We start from the raw sequence: 19,959 nt of genomic DNA, 5'->3' as shown, positions 1-19,959 counted from the left end.
CATTAAAAGAAACAGCTTCCAGATTAGTGTCTCTTTCTCACTTCATCATGTAGCACCCTAATGCCTACAACTGATTATCCGCTGCCCCCTGGAAGCCCCTGCCTCTTATGTTTTCTTACAACTAGGTCCATTCCTATTAGGGATTAATTAGGAAAATTAGGGATTTTCTTAAAGCACAGGTCTTCCCTCCACTCCATAAACTCCAACAGTTTCCTCATTGCCCCCAGGAGCAAATACAAAAGGCTATGCTGGCTTTCAAAGCTTCATAACATGGCTCCCTCCTATTTTTCTAGCTCCTTACATCTTACTCCCGTGCATTCCTCAAACCTGTCACACTAGCCTCCTGGCTGTTCCATAAACAAGACACTTCATCTCAGGGCATTTTCTCTGGCTGTCCCCCATTCCTGCAATGTTCTTCCTCTGCTCCAGACTACTGACCTCTCTGGCTTCCTATAAGTCTCATCCAATTTCTGTAGTCTTCCCAACTCCTAATTCTGGGTCTTTCCTCTGTATCCCAGATGTATGCTGAATATAACTTTATTTGCATGTTTTCTCCTCCATTTGACTTGAGATCAAAACTATGTTTTGCCTCACTTTTTTATCCCCAGCACTTTGTGCAGGGCCTGACACATAGTAGGTGCTTAATAAATCTTTACTGACTAGGGCAGCTAGATGGTGCAGTGGATAGAGCACCAGCCTTGAATTCAGGAGAACCCGAGTTCAAATGTTTACTGATTGATTTATCGGCCTTGTGACTTGGGAAAGTCTGGAAGTCCCAAGACCAGAAGCTTTGGTGTCCCTGGAGCAATAGTGAGGGACAGGAGCAGAAGCTTCTGCATTGAAGTAAATGGCCACTGTTGCTGATTTTTTTTTTACCAGATAAGTAAAGGTTATAGTCCTACATTCCCAGAAAAATGCATGTAGACATCTATTCATTCAAACAAATAATATATGAAGAATATTGGGCTGAGGAAGACAGAGATAAATGTGATCTAGTCTACCCTCTCTTGTTCAGTTAGGGCTTGGTCTGGATGACCTCTGAAATTCTCTGTGTGATCTTTACAAACCTTATGTGGGCAATGCCCCTTTTGCAGAGTTCAATGACTTTATAAGGGATTAAAGATTTTTTTTTTTAATGTGAAACCTAGGAGCCCAGAAAAATTCACCAGATAGTCCAATACACTGGCATTTATTAGTACATTGGGTACAATGTATGAAAATAGTGTTTCACTAAAGAGAAAAAAAAAAAAAAAGATAAACATATTCTGTAATGGGAAAGCCAGAATAAACTATGAGTCTTCAATCTCCTTTTTTTTTTTTTAACTAATAAACATTTATTCCCCCAGTGTCACCATCTCAGGATAATAAGCTTTATTCACAATGGGATCTTTGACCAAGTAATTCCCCCAATGCCATACCTAGGTGGACATAATCAGAAGTAATATTGAATATTGTTAAAGTTTTAACATTATCAACATCTTTCTCTGATTGAATTGGAAGGAACAGTAGTACTGTTGATAATAATAATAAAAATAATTAACATTTATATAACACTTACTATAGTCAGGTACGGAGCCAAGCTCTTTCGAATTATTATTTTTTGATCCTCACAATTCTGGGAGGTAAGTACTATTATTGTCCCCATTTTATAGATGAAGAAATTGAGACAGATGGGGTTGAACGATTTGTGGAGGCCCAGGACCTCTGGTAAAGGGGCTTGCATGTCCCTGTCAGGGCTGCTTATCCACCTCCACCTTTGGTGTCCACCTTCCACCCAACTCCCCCTGGGGCTACAAGAACTGCTTGTAGCATCCACAGCAGCCTCATGTTAAACTAGGTGGTAGGTAACAGGCCACAAACTCTTATCGAGTTAGAGGGGTGTCTGCCCCAAGCAGGGAAGACCTCTTAGTGCAATGGGCAGAAGAGAAGAATTTGTTCAGGGCTGCTAACGTGAGCAGTGTGGAGCGCCTAGTCAGACATCAGTCACCAAGGTCATCCGCTGCACTCCAAGATATTGCCAGTTGTCCTGATTTTTGTTCTGCCACTGAACTTGGATGCAATTCAGCCTCACTTAAATCCAACTCACTAGCAAGTCAAGACTTCACCTGGGGTGTCCTTGGTCCTCTTCAGAAACAAAAGCAAACAACTTTCTGAGGCTGGTTTTGAATTCTACTCTTCCTGACTTCAAGTCTAACACTGTATTCACTTAGCTCCTCATAAAAAGGAAGCTGGTGCATTTTGTTTTCTTCCTCCTTTTTTTCCTTTTTGATCTGATTTTTCTTGTGTAGCATGAAATTTGTGGAAATATGTATGGAAGAACTGCACGTCTTTAACATATATTGGATTACTTGCCATCTAGTTGGAGGAAAGGGAGGGAAAAAACTTAAAATACAAGGTTTTGTAAGAGTGAATATTGAACATTACCTATGTATATTGTATTTAATTTATACTTTAACATATTTAACATGTACTGGTCAACCTGCCATCTGGGGGAGGGGGTGGGGGGAAAGAGAGGAAAAATTGGAACAAAAGATTTGGCAATTGTCAATGCTATAAAATTACCCATACATATGTCTGGTAAATAAAACTAAAATTGAAAAAAAAAATAATAAAGTGAGTGCTTTTAGGGACAAAAAAGAAAGAAAGAAAGAAAAGAAAATGATCTATGTATGTATGTATTTTGAAAATAAAAAGTTTTAGAGAAGGAATTTGTGGCTAAGGAAGAAGTTTAGTACATTATTAAATGCAAAATAGATAATTTTGATTATATTAAGTTAAAAAAAAGTTTGTACAAACAAAATCAAACTTTGCAGACAAAATTAGAAGGGAAGCAATAAACTGGGGAAAAAATTTTACATTCAAGGGTTCTAATAAAGGTCTCATTTCTAAAATATATAGAGAATTGACTTAAATTTATAAGAATTCAAGCCATTCTCCAATTGATAAATGGTCAAAGGATATGTATGAATAGACAATTTTCAGATGAAGAAATTGAAACCATTTCTTGCCATGTGAAAAGGTGCTCTAAATCACTATTGATTTATGAGTGTTCCAAATCACTACTGATCAGAGAAATGCAAATTAAGACAACTTTGAGGTACCGCTACACACCAGATTGGCTAGAATGAAATGACAGGAAAAGATAATGATGAATGTTGGAGGGGATGTGGGAAAACTGGGACACTGATACATTGTTAGTAGAACTGTGAACAGATCCAGCCATTCTGGAGAGCAATTTGGAACTATGCTCAAAAAGTTATCAAACTGTGCATATTCTTTGATCCAGCAGTGCTACTACTGCGTCTGTATCCCAAAGAGATATTAAAGAGGGGAAAGGGACCCACATGTGCAGAAATGTTTGTGGCAGCCCTCTCTGTAATGGCCAGAAACTGGAAACTGAGTGGCTGCCCATCAATAGGCTGAATAAGTTATGGCGTGTAAATATTATGGAATATTATTATTCTATAAGAAACAATCAGCAGGATGATTTCAGAGAGACTTACATGAACTGATGCTGAGTGAAATGAGCAGAACCAGGAGATCATTGTACATGGCAACAAGATCATTATATAATGATCAATTCTGATGGACATGGCTCTCTTCAATAATAAGGTGACTCAGGTCAGTTCCAACGATCTTATGATGAAGAGAGCCGTATACACCAGAGAGAGGACTGTGGGAACTGAATGTGGATCACTACACAGCATTTGCACTCTTTTTGTTGTTGTTGACTTGCCTTTTGTTTTCTCTCTCACTTTTTTTTTTCCTTTTTGATCTGATTTTACTTGTGCAGCATATTTGTGGAAATATATAGAGAAGAACTTTTAAAAAAGAAAAAAAAAGAAAAGAAAAATTTTAATTTAAAAAATTATAAAATTAAATTAAAAGGAACCTGAAAACAGAGTAAGGAAGGTGAGGAAAGTCTTGTTTGGAGTCAAGGTAAAATGATAGTCTAGGACAAAGGCATCAAATACACTTGCAGTCTGGAAAACTCCCAAGTGTGGCCTGATCACAACAAAATGAAATTGGGAAAATACTTAACAAAATAAATAAAAATACAGTAAAACACAGACAATACTGATATGCAGTTTTCTAAGTGTGTTTTCTAAATTTTCTAATGTGACCCCAAAGGGTCACATTACATAGAGTTTAGTCCACCATTTCTTTTTTTTTTTTTTAATTTTATTTTCCCTAGTTACATGGGGAACATTTTGGGAAGGGGGTTATACATGTACATTTTTTTTTTTACATATTTCCTTATGAATCATGTTGGGAGAGAAAATTCAGAACAAAAGGGAAAAACAGAAGACAAAAAGAAAAAAAAGTGAACATGGCATGTGCTGATTTACATTCAGTTTCCATAGTTCTCTCTAGAGGCAGATGGCATTTTCTTTCCAAAGTTTATTGGGATTGCCTTGGATCACTGAACCACTGAGAACCAGTCTTTCATAGTTGATCATTGCATATTCTTGCTGTTATTGTGTGTGATGTATTTTTGCTCAGCATCAGTTCGTGTAAATCTATCCAGGACTTTCTAAAATGGGCTTGTTCATCATTTTTGTAGTGCAATAATATTCCAATATTTTCATATACCATAACTTATCCAGCCATTTCCCAAATAATGGGCATCTACTCATTTCCCAATTCTTTGCCCAGGCTTATGGAGGGGGATATTTTATTGTTACTTTTCTTACCTTGAACTAAACTATATCTAAGATAAAGCTACTATCTCCCAACGTTTTTTCTTTCAATGTCTTTGCTCCGAACTATGTCAGAGGTACTGAATGTAATTCTTCAGTGCTTTATCCATGAGTCACCTAGCTGCTTCCTGTAGGAGGTACAATACCTAAATGAAATAATCAAAGTTCTGGATGCTGAAGATAGAAAAAAATTAAAACAGAATAATATCTCATATGTCCTCTTAGACAACCAGAGAATAGCTGAACAAATTATGGTGTATGAGTGGATTCGAATTTTAGTACACAGTAAGAAATGACAAAAGAGGATTTCAGAGAATTCTGACTAATATAAACTGAATCAAGTTGAAATGAATAAAGCAGTTTCTACAAGGAGAATAACATGGTAAAGAAGAACGATTTTGAAAGACTTAATTCAAATCAATGTTATGTTCAATCACGTCTCTAGTGGACCTAAGATGGAAGAATGTTATCTTCCTTCTAACAAAAAAGTGATGGATATAAAATTGAGAAACATACATTGACACAACCACAGTATAGATTAATTTTATTTGACTTTTTATTTTTTTTCCTTCTCTCTGAGTTTTTAATTGGGGAGGGAGAAGGTTCCATTAGGAGAGTTAGCAATTATTGCTTACTAGTTGTGTGACCCTAGCTAAGTCACTTAACCCCAACTGCCTCACCAAAAAAAAAAAAAAACAGAAACAAACAAAAAAAAAATAACAATCAATTATGTTGCTAATAAAAAGAATGGTCATTGGAACAACTTTTTTAAATACCCCAAAGAAAAGAGAAGGAACAGACAAAAAGTTTTAAAAGTAAAGTACAGAATTTAATGATATACTTTTTTTTTTTTAATCAAGGGGTATAAAATTGAAATTCACAGTTTCACACAGAATCCTCTGTGTGTTTTACTACTTTTTTATGTTTAAGAATTCAAATTTTTTTAATTGACAAAGATAAAAAGACTAAAATGAATCTGGGTGGTCAAGCATCTTGAGATCACTGCATATGAAGATCAGATAAAAGAGCTAGGGAGATTTCCTCTAAAAAGGAGCTGCAGAGAAGACTCTGTGACTGCTTTATAATACATACATATATGTATGTATGTATGTATGTATGTATGTATGTATGTATACATACATACACACAGACACACCACCTAAAGGCTTAGGAAACTAGAAGAGTCATTAGTCAGTCATGTTCTGTTCGGCCCTTGTGGGCACAACTATGAAGAATGAGTGGAAGTTTCACAAAGATAAATTTAAGATTTATATAAGGAAAACTTATCCATTTTTTACATCACCTAAGAGTACGATGGTAACCTTGAGTGCCCGAAGGTTATGGCAGCTATCCCAAAAGAGTACAAGCGTACAAGAATGTGCACTTTTCCCCCAAGGACCAGTTGAGCAATTGAGTGGCCACTTGGTGATGAATTCTTTAATCTCAGCAACCCTTGAAACAAAGAAAATAAACAAAATGACCTTCAGTATAATGGATAGCCCATCGCAATGTCAGAAGATACCTCCCTCCCTCACTGGGCAGACCAAATGGCGGCAAATTTGTTGAAGAAGAGAAACAAATTATATGGGATAGACAAACACAAATGGATAGTTAGGGGTCTGCAGGACTGAAGGGAACACCCCCTTGTGTGTGTGTTGACTCACCCATAGGTAGGATAAATTGCTTGGAAGATAGTGGGCCCACCCCTTTCTGGATATCTTTAACTAAAAGCTAGATGACTTTTTGGCAGGCTGTAGCAGAGGAGGCACTTGTTAGGCCTCTGAGATCTATTTTATTTTAAGGCAGTCAGGATTAAGGGGCTTGCCCAGGGTCACAGAGCTAGTGACCATGTGAGGGGGCATTTGAACTCAGGTCCTAACTCCAGGCCAGTGCTCTACCCACTGCACCACCTAGCTATCCCTGCGGTCTTTTTCAACTCTGGAGTTATTATAAGAGGTTTAAATTACAGTGCAGCTATACATTCATTTAGTATTCTCCATTTTTAGTTACCTGATTTTTAAAAATGTTAAAGCCTACTATCTTTGAGACTAAGAGACTTCAAGCCAGTATGTATGACTAATGAAAATTTCCTTGACTCAGACAGACCAACCAACTACCAAGAATTATGCATGATTACCCAAATTAAGAGATTTCCTGGGCAAGGTCCCTAGGGTCATTTCCTCATCTTTAAGATGACGTCTAACTTTCCTTCCTACTCTGAATACTGATTCCTATTTTGAAAAGAAATGTTCTTTGACTACTGACCACAGTTTAAGTAAGCTCTTTATTGGTGGATTAGAAATGTAGAAGAAAATCTAAGAACTATTCTCCCCCACCCCCCAAGCTCCTCAGCAACTGAGCAAGGAAGGAGACGGTGGAAGTCAGAGAAGTTGGTCAATAAGCATCCACTAAACACCTACTATATACCAGCTAAGTGTTAGATATATTAAAAAGGTTTAAAAAGGTCTTGAGGGGTTCACATCTAAGGAAAGGAGACAACATACAAACAATTAATGTACAAACGTGCTTTTTATACAGGATCAGATCAAATTATGTGTGTGTGTATACATATACACAGAGGTCCCTAAAACTAGACCTCTAGATATCCATTTTCAGGGTAAAACCAAACTTGGGCTGTGGTTGTTGTTGTGTCCCACTCTTTGCGACCCCATTTTGGGGTTTTCTTGGCAAAGAAACCAGAGTGGTTTTTTACCATTTCCTTCTCCAGTTTATTAAACAAATGAGTAAACTGAGGCAAATAGGATTCAATAGCTCACACAGCTAATCTGAGACTGGATTTGAACTCTCACACTGATAACCCACCAAGTTCATTCAACCTATTCATACCATTAAAAACAAACAAACAAACAAACAAACAAAAAAAAAACCATGACTTTTATCAAGTCAAGCAAATCCTTAGAAAGAGCGAGTCATTGTTGCGGCCATGTGAAGTATTTGGGGGGGGGGAATACAAAAATGAAGCAATTTCTACCTGAGAAGAGCTCATATAAAGGTACAGACTTAGATTCTAAGCAATAGGATATGTGATTTCTGCTTTTCTTTGCCTGGTAATCCTCTTGTTTGTTTTTGTCAAAAGCAGGAAATGGAAGTTAGAGTTCAGCAAATGGGTTGAGCAGCATTTCTGAATGTCTTAAGATTTCATTTCAAAATACTGTCTTGGGAAAAGTATTTTTTTTCCCCCAAATCCACTAATTAAAGTCAAGTGGAATAAAAATGAATAATTTCAAATAATCCACAGCCTTTTTAGTGTACAATGTAGAATCAACTTTCCTTAGTAGGATGAGGAATTTGGATGTTTCTGTAGGCCAGGGAAGGTGCAAGCTTCCAAACCTTGGCCTGAGCTGAGAATCTGTGTAAATTGATAACTTGGGTGAGTGAGAGATAAACATTCTCTCTTTAACTATCAGTTAAGCTTTTCCATGATTTTCCTCAACTGCTCAACAGAAAGAGAAAAAAGTAAATAAAAAGCTATACTCCATCCCTTGGGTGCCAAGAAAGAAAAGAAAATTTGTTAAAAACTTGAAAATCTTGTAAAAATATAAATTACCTCCATGATGGGGTCTTTAGAATATTAGTTGTAAAACTTGAAGGGAGCAGAGACTACATTGTCCAATTCCCTCATTTTACAGATTTGGAAACTGAAGCCCAGAGGAACAAAGTGATGTTTGGGGGCATTCCTGCAACATAAAACTTGTTTTATTTTTTTGGGGAAAAGATAGATAGATAGATGAGCAATTCATTAATTCTACCTTAACACTAATATAGAAACTCAATGATAGAAATATAGCAGGTATCCTATAAATAGTATAGCACACAAGTATCTTCTCTATCTGAAAATATGTTCATACCTGCAAATCAGGTATGAAAAGATATTCAATCAATTAACAGTACTTATTAAATGCCTACTGTGTGTCAAACTTTTGCTCTTCTGAAGGAGACAACACATGTGGACATGTATGCACATAAGATTTACACATGCATACGTGTGCACAAACACAAGTCAGTCTAAGGAGGGAAACAGCAAGCAGTCAGGAGGGGGGGTTTCAGTAAAACTTCTGGTCAGTGTTTGAGTTGGTCTACAAGTAAGGGGATTCCACTAAGCTGAGATGAGGAGGTAATACATTCCAGGAATGATACAAGTCAGGATGAAGTTCCATGTGTGAAAAACAGCAAGGTCAATTTCATTAGACGGGAAAGGCAGAGCGTGGCCAAATTATAAAATTATAATAAAAATTATAAAATGGAAGACTCGATACACTGTAGAGAGTGGACATATCACATCAGCAGATTTTTTACCCCAGAAGAAGAAGTCATAAAAGATATAGTTAACAAAGAAGGGCTTAATGTCTTCTAGAGAGTGCAAAAAAGGATTTTCACTTTTGGTCTCTTTTCAAGAAGAAAAGTTGTCCTCAATGGAATTTCAGGTCAACTGGACAAAAACAAGCCATGCCTCTCATAGGCTTTATAAAGTCAACTTGCCAGCCATGCGCTAATAAACAGCACTGAGGACCCCTGACTTCTTTGGAGAAGAGAAGAGCAACAGTTCAATTCCAAGGAAGGAAGGGAAAGAATAAGCATTTCCACAACAACTATTATATACAGTGCTGTACTAAGCACTTCTTTAAAAAATATTTATTTTAATAATATATTATTTTTCCAATTACATGTAAAGACAGTTTTCAACTTTCATCTTTATAAGATTTTGAGTTCCAAATTTTTTTTCTCCTCTCTTCCCTTCCCTCTCCCCATATTAGCAAGTAATCTGACATAGGTTACATATATACTCTAATTTGTATTTATTTTTTCTTCTTTTTATTGTTTTCTTTTTTTTCTAGTTATACATATATATTAAATTTTAAAAAATACATATGAATCATGTCGGGAGAGAAAAATTAGAAATAAAGGGGAAAACCACAAGAGGAAAAAAAACAAACAAAAAACATGTGTTGATTTACATTCAGTGTCCATAGTTCTCTCTCTGGATGCAGATGGCATTTTCTATCCAAAGTTTACTGGAATTGCCTTGGATCACTGTACCATTGAGAAGAACCAAGTCTTTTATAGTTAATCATCACACAATCTTGCTGTGACTGTGTATAATATATTTCTAATTTTGCTTGTTTCACTCAGCATCAGTTCTTGTAAATCTTTCCTGTCCATTCTAAAATCATCTTGTTCACCATTTTTCATAAAACAATAATATCCCATTACTTTCATATAACAATTTATTTAACCATTCCCCAATTGATGGGCATCTGCTCATTTTCCAGTTCTCTGCCACCACAAAAAGAGCTGCTACAAACACTTTTGAACATGTGGTTCTTTTTTCTTCTTTATGAATTCCTTGGGATACAGACCCAGTAATAACACTGCTGTATCAAAGGATATGACAGTTTTATAATCCTTTGGGCACCATTCCAAATTGCTCTCCGGAATGGTCTGATCATTTCACAACTCCACCAACAATGCATTAGGAATAAATTCATTTTTAACACATTCCCATATGAGTTATATAGAGAAAAGGAAATCAAAACAAAAGGGAAAAAAGCACAAGAAAGGGGGGGGGGGAAGGGGGGGGGTGATATTGGTATGCTCTGAATCATATTCAGTCTCCATAGTTCTCTCTCTGGATATGGATGGTATTTTCCACCCAAAGTTTTTTGGAATTGCCTTGGATCACTGAATTGTTGAGAAGAGCTAAGTCTATCATAACTGATCATAATTGATCTTACAGTTGCTATAAACACTTATTTTTTAAAAACAAATATCTCATTTGATCCTCACAACTCTTCAAGGTAGATATTATTATTATTCCTCTTTTACAATTGAGGGAACGTCGAGCACACAGTGAGAATTCATATAAATTTTTGTTCTTTCATGTAGATCTGGATTGTGCCTGAGATATTTATGGATTTCAGGCCAATAGAAGAAAATTGTTTAAATCCAGCCTCAGATACTATATACTAAGTAAATCACTTAATTCTGATTGATCGACCTCCCCCCCAAAAAAGAAAGAAAATGATGGGCAGCACAAAGGCAGAACACAGGAGGATGTACATTCCTGGATTCCCAAATCCAAACAAAGCATACAATTAAAGCTTTTTGTGTGTTTTGTATTCACTTAATAAGCCTATGGCTATAAACTTGAATAACACACAGTCCCTGCCTTCAAAATATTCTTCCTGGTTTGGGGGAAGAGGAGTATTGATGACATGACTGTTAGCATTCATAAGGCTACTTAAGATCTACAAAGCAGCTAGAAACTGGAAGATGAATGGATGTCCATCAGTTGGAGAATGGTTGGGTAAATTGTGGTATATGAAGGTTATGGAATATTATTGCTCTGTAAGAAATGACCAGCAGGAGGAATACAGAGAGGCTTGGAGAGACTTACATCAACTGATGCTGAGTGAAATGAGCAGAACCAGAAGATCACTGTATACTTCAACAACGATACTGTATGAGGATGTATTCTGATGGAAGTGGAAATCTTCAACATAAAGAAGATCCAACTCACTTCCAGTTGACAATGATGGACAGAGGTAGATACACCCAGAGAAGAAACACTGGGAGGGGAATGTAAATTGTTAGCACTAATATCTGTCTGCCCAGGTTGCATGTACCTTCGGATTCTAATGTTTATTGTGCAACAAGAAAATGATATTCACACACATGTATTGTACTTAGACTATATTGTAACACATGTAAAATGTATGGTATTGCCTGTCGTCGGGGGGAGGGAATAAGGGAGGGGGGGTAATTTGGAAAAATGAATACAAGGGATAATATTATAAAACATATATATATATATAATAAAAAAAATTAAAAAAAAAAAAAAAAAAAAAAAAAAAAAAAGATCTACAAAGCTTGCTGTTATTTGATCCTCACTGTAACCTTGGAAAGTAGGCGTTATTAGTATCCCCATTCTAGAGAAAAGGAAAGCGAGGCTGCTGAGATGAAGTCACTTGTTCAGGGTGCTACGGACAGTGTCTGAGGCAGGATTCAAATTCACGAGTTCCTAACTATCCAATGCACTGCTAAGCTACCTGTATAGCAATGATAACTGAATTCATGAGAGCTGATAAAATCACTAAGTGACAAGATGGTTTCCAAACTTTTTGGTTTGGACAGGACACCTTTGCTTTTTTTTTTTTTTTTTTTTTTTTTTTTTTTTTTTTTTTTTTTTTTTTTTTTTTTTTTTTGCTGAGGCATTGGGGTTAAGTGACTTGCCCAGGGTCACACAGCTAGGAAGTGATAAGTGTCTGAGACCAAATTTGAACTCAGGTCTTCCTGACTTCAGGGCTATGCATTCTTATAAATCACTAAGGAGCCCAAAATTAGTATTTGTTTAGGTGGATTATATTTATTGATATTTACTGCACCAGATATTAAAACTGATATTTTTTAAAGATATTTATTTGCTTAAAAAGTAAAAATAAGTCCATTACATGTTAACATAAATAACATATTTCTGTGAAAAATAACTATATTTTCCAAAACAAATAAAAATGTAGTGAGAAGAATGGCATTGTTTTAAATACTTTTGCAAATTTCTTCCATGTCTGGCTTAATAGAAAACAGATGGATTCTCATATCTGCTTCTGCATTCAATATGTTACAATCTGTTGTTTTGGTTAAAGTATATGAAGAAAATCCAGCCTCACAAAGATATGTAGTTGAAAAAGGGAGGAGTGTTTTAATAGGTAAATAATATCTTAGTATTATTATGAAAATAGTTTTGACCTTGTGGACCCTTTGAAACCTCAGCGATTCCCAGAGGTCCAAGGACAACATTTTAAGAATCTCTGGAATAGACAGAGGAGGAGAATGTTTTGTTACTATTGTTCCTAAGGTGCCATCTCAGTAAATGCCTTGCTTTTAAGCTCTTTGTGTTTATTAGCCGTCCTGTGGGGACTCCAGCTATAGTTTTTTAGAGGAGCAGGACACACAGAGTACCTTGAATCCTGAGTGTTTGTCCAAGCTGAGGAACCAACCAACTAAAAAGAACTGAAGAGCTCCTCCAGAGGGGAGGTGCATACATTTTGTCCTAGAGGTATAATGATGATGATGGATAATAACTAGCATTTACAAAGTGTGTTAAGGTTTGCAAAGTGTTTTAAATATATTATTTCACTTGATCCTCACAACAACCTTTGAGGTAGGTACTATTATGATTTCCATTTTAAAGATAAAGAAACTGAGGCAGGCACAGGTCAAGTGTCTGAGGTGGGATTTGAACTCAGGTTTTCCCATTCAAACATGATCTCATTTAAACCACTTTTCCCCCTAATGGTAAAGAAGTTTGAGTGTATAAATCATTTAAATATTATTTATCTTCTTTGCCTCCCCAGTTGGATTGTAATTGAAATTCAAACAAATCTCTATTAAAGCATCTAATATATGCAAAAAAAAAAATCATTCCATAAAAATAAAGGATGACTGGCTCCACTCTTGCTACTTTCTAACAATAAGTTTTTTATGAGGAAAACAAGTGCATTGTAAATCTTAAAAGTCCTACAGAAATATTAGTTATAATTACCATCATCCCTTTGAACGATCATTTTTTTAGGCCCATAATATTTATCACTGTGCCATGTATCCAGAAGCTCAATAAATATTATTTGATAGCTGATTTATAAAATGAAATTGACTACAGCTCTCAGGTCAGACTGACAAACCAAGCACTCATTGGCCTTTTCCTTTTTCTATCCCTTAGAAGGGATTGACCAGGAACACAAGGGCACTTGGGCTTTCCAAGGATAGAAGAGTCAAACAAATTAACCCTTTCCATAGTAGGGAAAGTGCCCTTCCTTCAGTTTTAAAAATCAGCTCATTAATATTATTGGGAAGCAATATAGACCCTAAAAGTGCTGAATAAATGTCAGCTACTGTTCTCCAAAAGATTGTGGAGTGAAATATTCAAAGCAAGAAATATCTTGTACATTTAAAACTTCATTACTGGAACTGTTTCTTTGATTAGAAGGCCTACATTTTAAGGCAAAATTACATTTTCGGAAAATAATGGGGGCAGCTTAGGGTGACCCTATGGCCTGAGTACTGGTCATGTAGTCAGGAGAATCTGAGTTTAAATCCAGCCTCAGATACTATCTGACTCTGAGTAAATCACTTAATTCTGATTGACGACTGACATCCCCCCCCAAAAAAAGAAAGAAAACGATGGGCAGTACCAAGGCTGGAGTACAGGAGTATGTACATTCCTGGTTTCCCAAATCCAAATAAAGCATAAAATTAAAGCTTTTTATGTGTTTTGTATTCACTTAATAAGCCTATAGCTACAAACTTGAATAACACACGGTTCCTGCCTTCAAAATACTTCTAACTTGTCAAGTGAGATGGACTGGAAAATAACATAACTAAACAAGCACTTATTAAATTCTTTGTTGTTGCCGGGTCATATCTGACTCTTTGTGACCCTATTTGGGGTTTTCTCAGCAGAAAATACAGAAGTGTTTTGCCATTTCCTTCTCAGGCTCATTTTACAGATGAGGAAATTGAGGCAAACAGGGTCAAGTGAGTGCCTAAGGTCACACAGCTAGGAAGTCTGAGGCTGGATTTGAATTCAGATGAGCTTTCATATGACTTTCCATATATATTACCTCATTTTATTCACACAACTCCCCCTTTACAGATGAAGAAACTGAACTGAAAGAGGTTAATTACTTGACCAAGGTGGATGTCCGATTCAAGCTCAGTTTTCTGGAATCCACCAGGGGAGAAACAAGGGGACGGAGGAGTGATACAGGATTCCAAGCCTGGGTCCCAGGTTCACTGGAAATGTGACGGTGCTTTCCACAGAGAGATTTTGGGGGGCAAAGAAAATGAATTCTGCTTCGAGATGTCTCAGGGGCATCCCATTCACAGCTTAGGAGAAAGAGTAGGGCCAGATGGAACCTGCAAATCATCTACACAGAGGGAAGTGATCAAGTCGGCACAAATGGAGGAAGAGGAGCCCCTGAGCTCCAGTGTAATGTAGACAGACTAGCCCAGCAAAGGCTTCTCAGTGAAAACAGTAACAAACTTGAGTGCAAGAAAGCACCATCAAATCTGGCAATTAAGGGTTCAAAAGCAATTTCAGGAAAAGCTTCAATTAAGTTGATGTAGTCAGAAGCCAGTCTGCAACCTGAGTACATGGAGACGAAGGGAAAGGCAGGCATGCCTTTTTGTAGTTTGGTTTGAAAGAGGAGATATGGGATGATAGTAGGAAGGGATGAGTAGGGCCCAGGGAGGGTTGAGGCGGAGAGAGACCTGGGTATGTGTGCGTAGGAAAGGAAAAGATTAGGGCAGGAAGGAGCTTCTGTTGAAGGAGACCAGAGGGACTAGAATGAAGAGGTCTTGTGGAAAGCTTGTCAAGTTAAGAAAGACCCTGAACTAAGAGATTCCTGTTGGAAGGGATAAATGAAGGAAGGCAACATTTGATGTTACCCGAAAATTGGAGATTGAGAAATTAGATTAAAAATCATTAGGATGACTGAAAATCATAACATATTTGTCCTGATTTTTGCCCCTTCAATTTACTTAATCTGCTTTGAAGATGGAGACCTGGGCCTTCAGCAGATAAAGAAACAATGAGGTCCAGAGAGGTGGGAGTGGTGAGCAGAGAGAAAGTGAAGAATTAATAAAGGCAGGAAGAAGGCTCTGATAATCGAGAACAGTTTAGTTGTGTTCCCACCCACTGGAGATAATCCAATCAGAAATTCTAGTTTCATCAAGTCCCTGAGGCTAAATTCTCCCTAAAAGATATAGCTTCACCATAGTTACAGCCCTCCTAAGAAGACTCTGCCTTAAGGTCTACTCCTTGCAACTAACTCTTTTAGGGTGCTAAGTCCCCCTCAGGATCTGGCCTGCCAGCTAAGAGCATGTCCCAACCTCATAGGGTGCTCCCCAGCACCCTCGAAGTGCCTCCTGTGGGCAGGACAGCCCCTTTAATCCCTAATGCAAACACCCCCTCCCACCACTGACCCTCATCCTCATTGGCTGACAGTCTTACATTCTAAACTCCAGATCTACCCATGAAATTGAACTTGACCAATAAGTACAGAGTGGCCCATATCTGACTGAAATAGGGAGGAGATTGTGTCATGGGAGGGTAGCCGGAAGGAGACTCAATTATGCCCTTGAATCAATGCTCAAAGTCCTTCAGGCCTACTCCAACTCTGAAGTAGATGAAGCCTTACTCGATTTTCACAACTGTCTTGAAAGATCTCACCTCATCTCGTTCACGGCTAATTGTGAGCTCCACTGAGGAACTAGTCTTTCCGGCGCTTTCCCACATTTACCATTCCCAATGCCCGTTGTATGCCTCCATTTTTGTCTGTAACCTATTCCTCTAAGCAAACCCACCTTTCCAAAGACAATGGCCATTGTGAAGTCTTCACGTGACCGAACCCCAACTTTTGGTGTCTGCCATCAGGCAATCTCATCATCATCATTATAGCCAGCATTTATATAGCGCTTTGTACGTGCTAGACATTGTGCTAAGCACTTAATAAAAATTATCTCCTCAGATCCCTCACAACCACCTTTGGGAGGAAGGTGCTATTATACCCATTTAACAGATGAGGAAACAAGACAACCTAGGATCAAACAGCCAGAAAATGTGTGAGGCTGAATTTCAACTTCCTGAAGGTGCCTGACCCTGAAGAGCAGCGTCAGGGTCACTTTAACAGAAAGTCCCTCCTCCCTTAAAAGTGAATTTGTATGATAAGAATAGCCAGGAAAAAAAAAAAGGTTAGTCTTTTCTGGCTCCTGATCCTAGAGGTATTCGATGGTTGGTCACTGGTGATTAGAGAGTCAGGTGGTACTGCAGTAGCTAGAGCCTGGAATCCAGAAGTCCAGTTCTGCCTCAATGTCCCTATTTGAAATATGGGCATAAGAACGGCCCTCATCTCCCAGGACTGTGATCATCCAATGAGGTGTGTCGGTGCTCAGCACAGTTCCTGGCACATTTACTGTTACAACTGGGTTTTGTTGGCAGACACCGGCGTGGTTTGCCATTTCCTTCCGTTTCTGACCCCAGACTGGGCGCTCTAGCCACTGGACTACCCCACCCCACAGAGGGATAAATGTTTATTCCGTCCCTTCCTGCAGAGAGACTAGACAATTGGCCTCCGGTGCGCAGCCTTCAGCCTCCTCCACTTCCTTTACTTGGGATCGGACTTGAGGAGGCCACAGGAAGTAAGATGGCTCTGAAAGGCTATCTGGCCCAGCTGGTGGAGTTACAGCAGCCCACCCTCCGGCGACAGAGCTGACCTAATTAATACATTCCCTGATTGTCTAAACTGAAGGCCCTTCTTCCAAAATAGCCGCATTTTCCTTCCATTCCGTCCTAAGTAGCCAAGAATGGGTGATTCACCGGCTCTCTCTTTTGGGAGGCACAGAAGGTCACCCGTTCCAGAAAGCAGTCGGTCTGGGGGGAGCACTGGGAGCTGAGGGTAAGGGAGGAATGGGAACTTGACAAAGTGGGTCAAGGCAGCCAGATCAGACTGGTCTCCCAGTGGGGAGGACGGAACTTAAAAGATAGTCGGGCAATCCTACCAGTTTTGCTCCCTTCACTACTTTTGCTGCGGTGAGAACTTATGAGAGAAGGGGGGAGGGGAGATTAATTAAATGGAGTTCAGGTGCACAGTCCTGCAAATATTTTAAGTTGGCTCAACTCTAAAAACAATGGGTTACGCGGACAAATCTGCTCCAGTTTGTTTTACGGAAAGGTTAATGCTATAAGGTTCTCCAACCGTTCCCAAACTTGATTCCTTCTTATACTTTGTCACTGGGAGCCGTCCACCGGGGGTCATGTCTAGCCCTACAGACTTGGGCTTTTCTTAACCGGCGGCTGCCCTGACAAGTTACTGAACTCAACACTTATTAAGCACCTACTTTATGCACTGAAAACGTCTAATCAAGCATGGGTTTACTGTATTTCTTTCATCTTTAAATCCTTTAGGACACATGAAATCAATCCAGTGTGACGCCCTACTGTCCTATATTAATTATCTTTTTGATGGGAAAGCTCAAAATTAAAATCTTGAAGCTAAAGCTTAATTTCTGCCGATGTCAAGGAAGCAGAAAATTGCCCAAGTTTCCCTTTTTTTCTTAAATATGGCCCCCAAACTCCCAGTAAAAATAAAAATCAGCTCTCCTCCCCTCCACGCAGTTTTCTTTCACAACAAAGGGCATATTTATCAGGCAGCATTTTGGGGAAGATATTCTGAGTAGTAACAGGGAGTGAGTACGCATCTAGGCCAAAAATTCACTATCAGCTTCTAAGGACACAGGCCTGGTTTGGTTTGGTTTTGCTTCTTTTTTTTTTTATTTTTTTAACCTACCCTCCTTCTCATTCTAGAAAGGATCCCAAAGTCCTCGCACAATCCGCAGTTCCCTCCCCTACTAAAAATCCCACGAGTCGGAGCCGGGGGGACGTCCGGACCCGCAGGCCCTAGGACTTTGGTGGTTCTTACCAGGAAAAGGGCTTCAACTCTTGGTTTTACTTTTCATCTCTGGGGGACCAGAAGGAGCCAGGGGTCCAGCACCTCCAGTGTACCCCATCGGGGTGCCAACCCTGGGCTAATCCACGCCCACAGGGAAGGGCCACGCAGCTTTAATTAAAGTCACAACTCCAATCACCTCCCTGCATTCCGTGCATTTTCCCCTGGGGAGTGGGGAGTGCGCTCTCCCTCCGCGAGGGGCAGGCGGGCCCGGAGCTAGGGACCCTGCGGGTGCCGGGCGGGGGCTGCTTCCTGCGCTCCCGCTTTGTCCTTAATGCTCCAGGGCGGGGCGGGTGAGGAAGCCTTGCCACTAGAGTTTCCAACCCCTGGCTCTTTTTGCCCGGAGAGGAAGGGGAGAAAAAAGCCTCTTCTCGGTTCCCCCGGAGTCAGCTAGCGATTTTGTTATAAATGCGGACTTTAAAAAAAATCCCCTTCTTCTGCACTTGGGGAAGGCATTTAGTTAATGATTGCAGAGTGGCCGCGCCTCCCCGCATGACTGGCGCATGTGACTGGTCGCCGCCTGTGGCTGATACTTGTTAAAAAGAGCAAACTTATACTGCCGCAACAAAAAAATAAAAAAATGAAAAGCCTGGATAATTTGTCTGTGCCATGTGATTTCCTTGTAAATTGCACAACAAACTGTAGCGTTTGTCATTGCCCGGGGGCATCCTCTAGCTTCTCTTTTCAGGAGCTGGGCGGAGGGCTGTTTTCCAAAGTCCATAAAACAAAGCTCCAGTTATGTTTATGGGTGGGAAACGTGTGAGCTGAAGCGAGTGTGAGCGTTCTTGGAAATCGCATCCCAGCACTTACTCGGTCTCTGCTGAACCCAGCACCTCTTACACTCTCGCTGGGAAGAAAGCGGGGGCCCTTTAATTAGAACAGAACACACCGCTTCTGTTAGTTACAAGCAGGGAGAGAGGGACTAGAGCTGAGGGAACTTCAGGGGGAAATCCCTCTCCCGAGGCGGAGCAGGCCCTTTCTCCGCTAGCTACTTGCCCATCTAGTGTATTTCAGGCTCATTCTGTGGCTAGGCCAGCGATTTTCCACTACCCCGTGCTGACTTTCGTGCATTAATAAGGATCACAGCAACAGACTACGAGGTATGGTTGCAAATGATTGGAGGTCAGAGACCCGAGTTCCAATCCTAACTCACACTAGCTAATTAATTTTTAATTATCTTCCATGGTAGGGAGGGAAGAGGAAGAGGAGAGATAGAGGAAGAGGAGGGAGGGGGGAGAATAGAGGAAGAGGGGAGGAAGAAATGGAGGGAAGAGAGGGAGAGACAGTGACGAGAGACAGGGCTTTGATTTCCTAACTCCTGGGTTTGTTGTGAAGTTATTTTGAGAAATGGATGGGTATTTGGAGTCCACTATAATGAAGATTAAATTGGAGAAATTAAACAAATTAGAAAACTGAAACCCACAAGGACATGAAGCAATAACCAAGGATGAAGGTTTATCTTCCCCTAAAAGAATGTAAGCTCCTTGAGGGTAGGGGCTGACTTTTGCAATAAGGGGTGGTAACCTGAGATTTGAAAAGAATCTTTTGTTCTTTACCCTTAGCTCCCCTCTATTACCTCCACCCTCCCTTCTAGATCGTAAGATTTTTGGGGGCAGGGACTGGCTGTGTACTGAGGTGGAGATTTGGTCTTGTGTGACTTTGATAACATCTAATTTATGGAGAATCAGAGGAGGGACTTGTGCTTTAGCACAGGAAATAAAACGTTGGCTTTGGAG

General features: G+C 39.3%; 1 long non-coding RNA gene across 1 annotated transcript in view; it reads right to left on the bottom strand.

The window, feature by feature from the left end:
- LOC141563026 (uncharacterized) overlaps positions 1-18,733 on the bottom strand; it is a 44,902-nt gene extending 26,169 nt beyond the window's left edge. The window contains exons 1-2 of the long non-coding RNA XR_012488310.1: positions 18,197-18,733; positions 6,004-6,152 (exon numbers count right to left, since the gene is read on the bottom strand). This is a non-coding gene — a long non-coding RNA (uncharacterized LOC141563026). The remainder of the gene's footprint in view (positions 1-6,003; positions 6,153-18,196) is intronic.
- Between the last annotated feature and the right edge of the window lie 1,226 nt (positions 18,734-19,959).

This window comes from Sminthopsis crassicaudata, chromosome 3 (genome assembly GCF_048593235.1).
Source record: "Sminthopsis crassicaudata isolate SCR6 chromosome 3, ASM4859323v1, whole genome shotgun sequence".
NCBI lineage: Eukaryota > Metazoa > Chordata > Mammalia > Dasyuromorphia > Dasyuridae > Sminthopsis > Sminthopsis crassicaudata.
The sequence above is the reverse complement of the archived record's forward strand: the minus strand, read 5'-3'. Positions and strand labels throughout refer to the sequence as shown.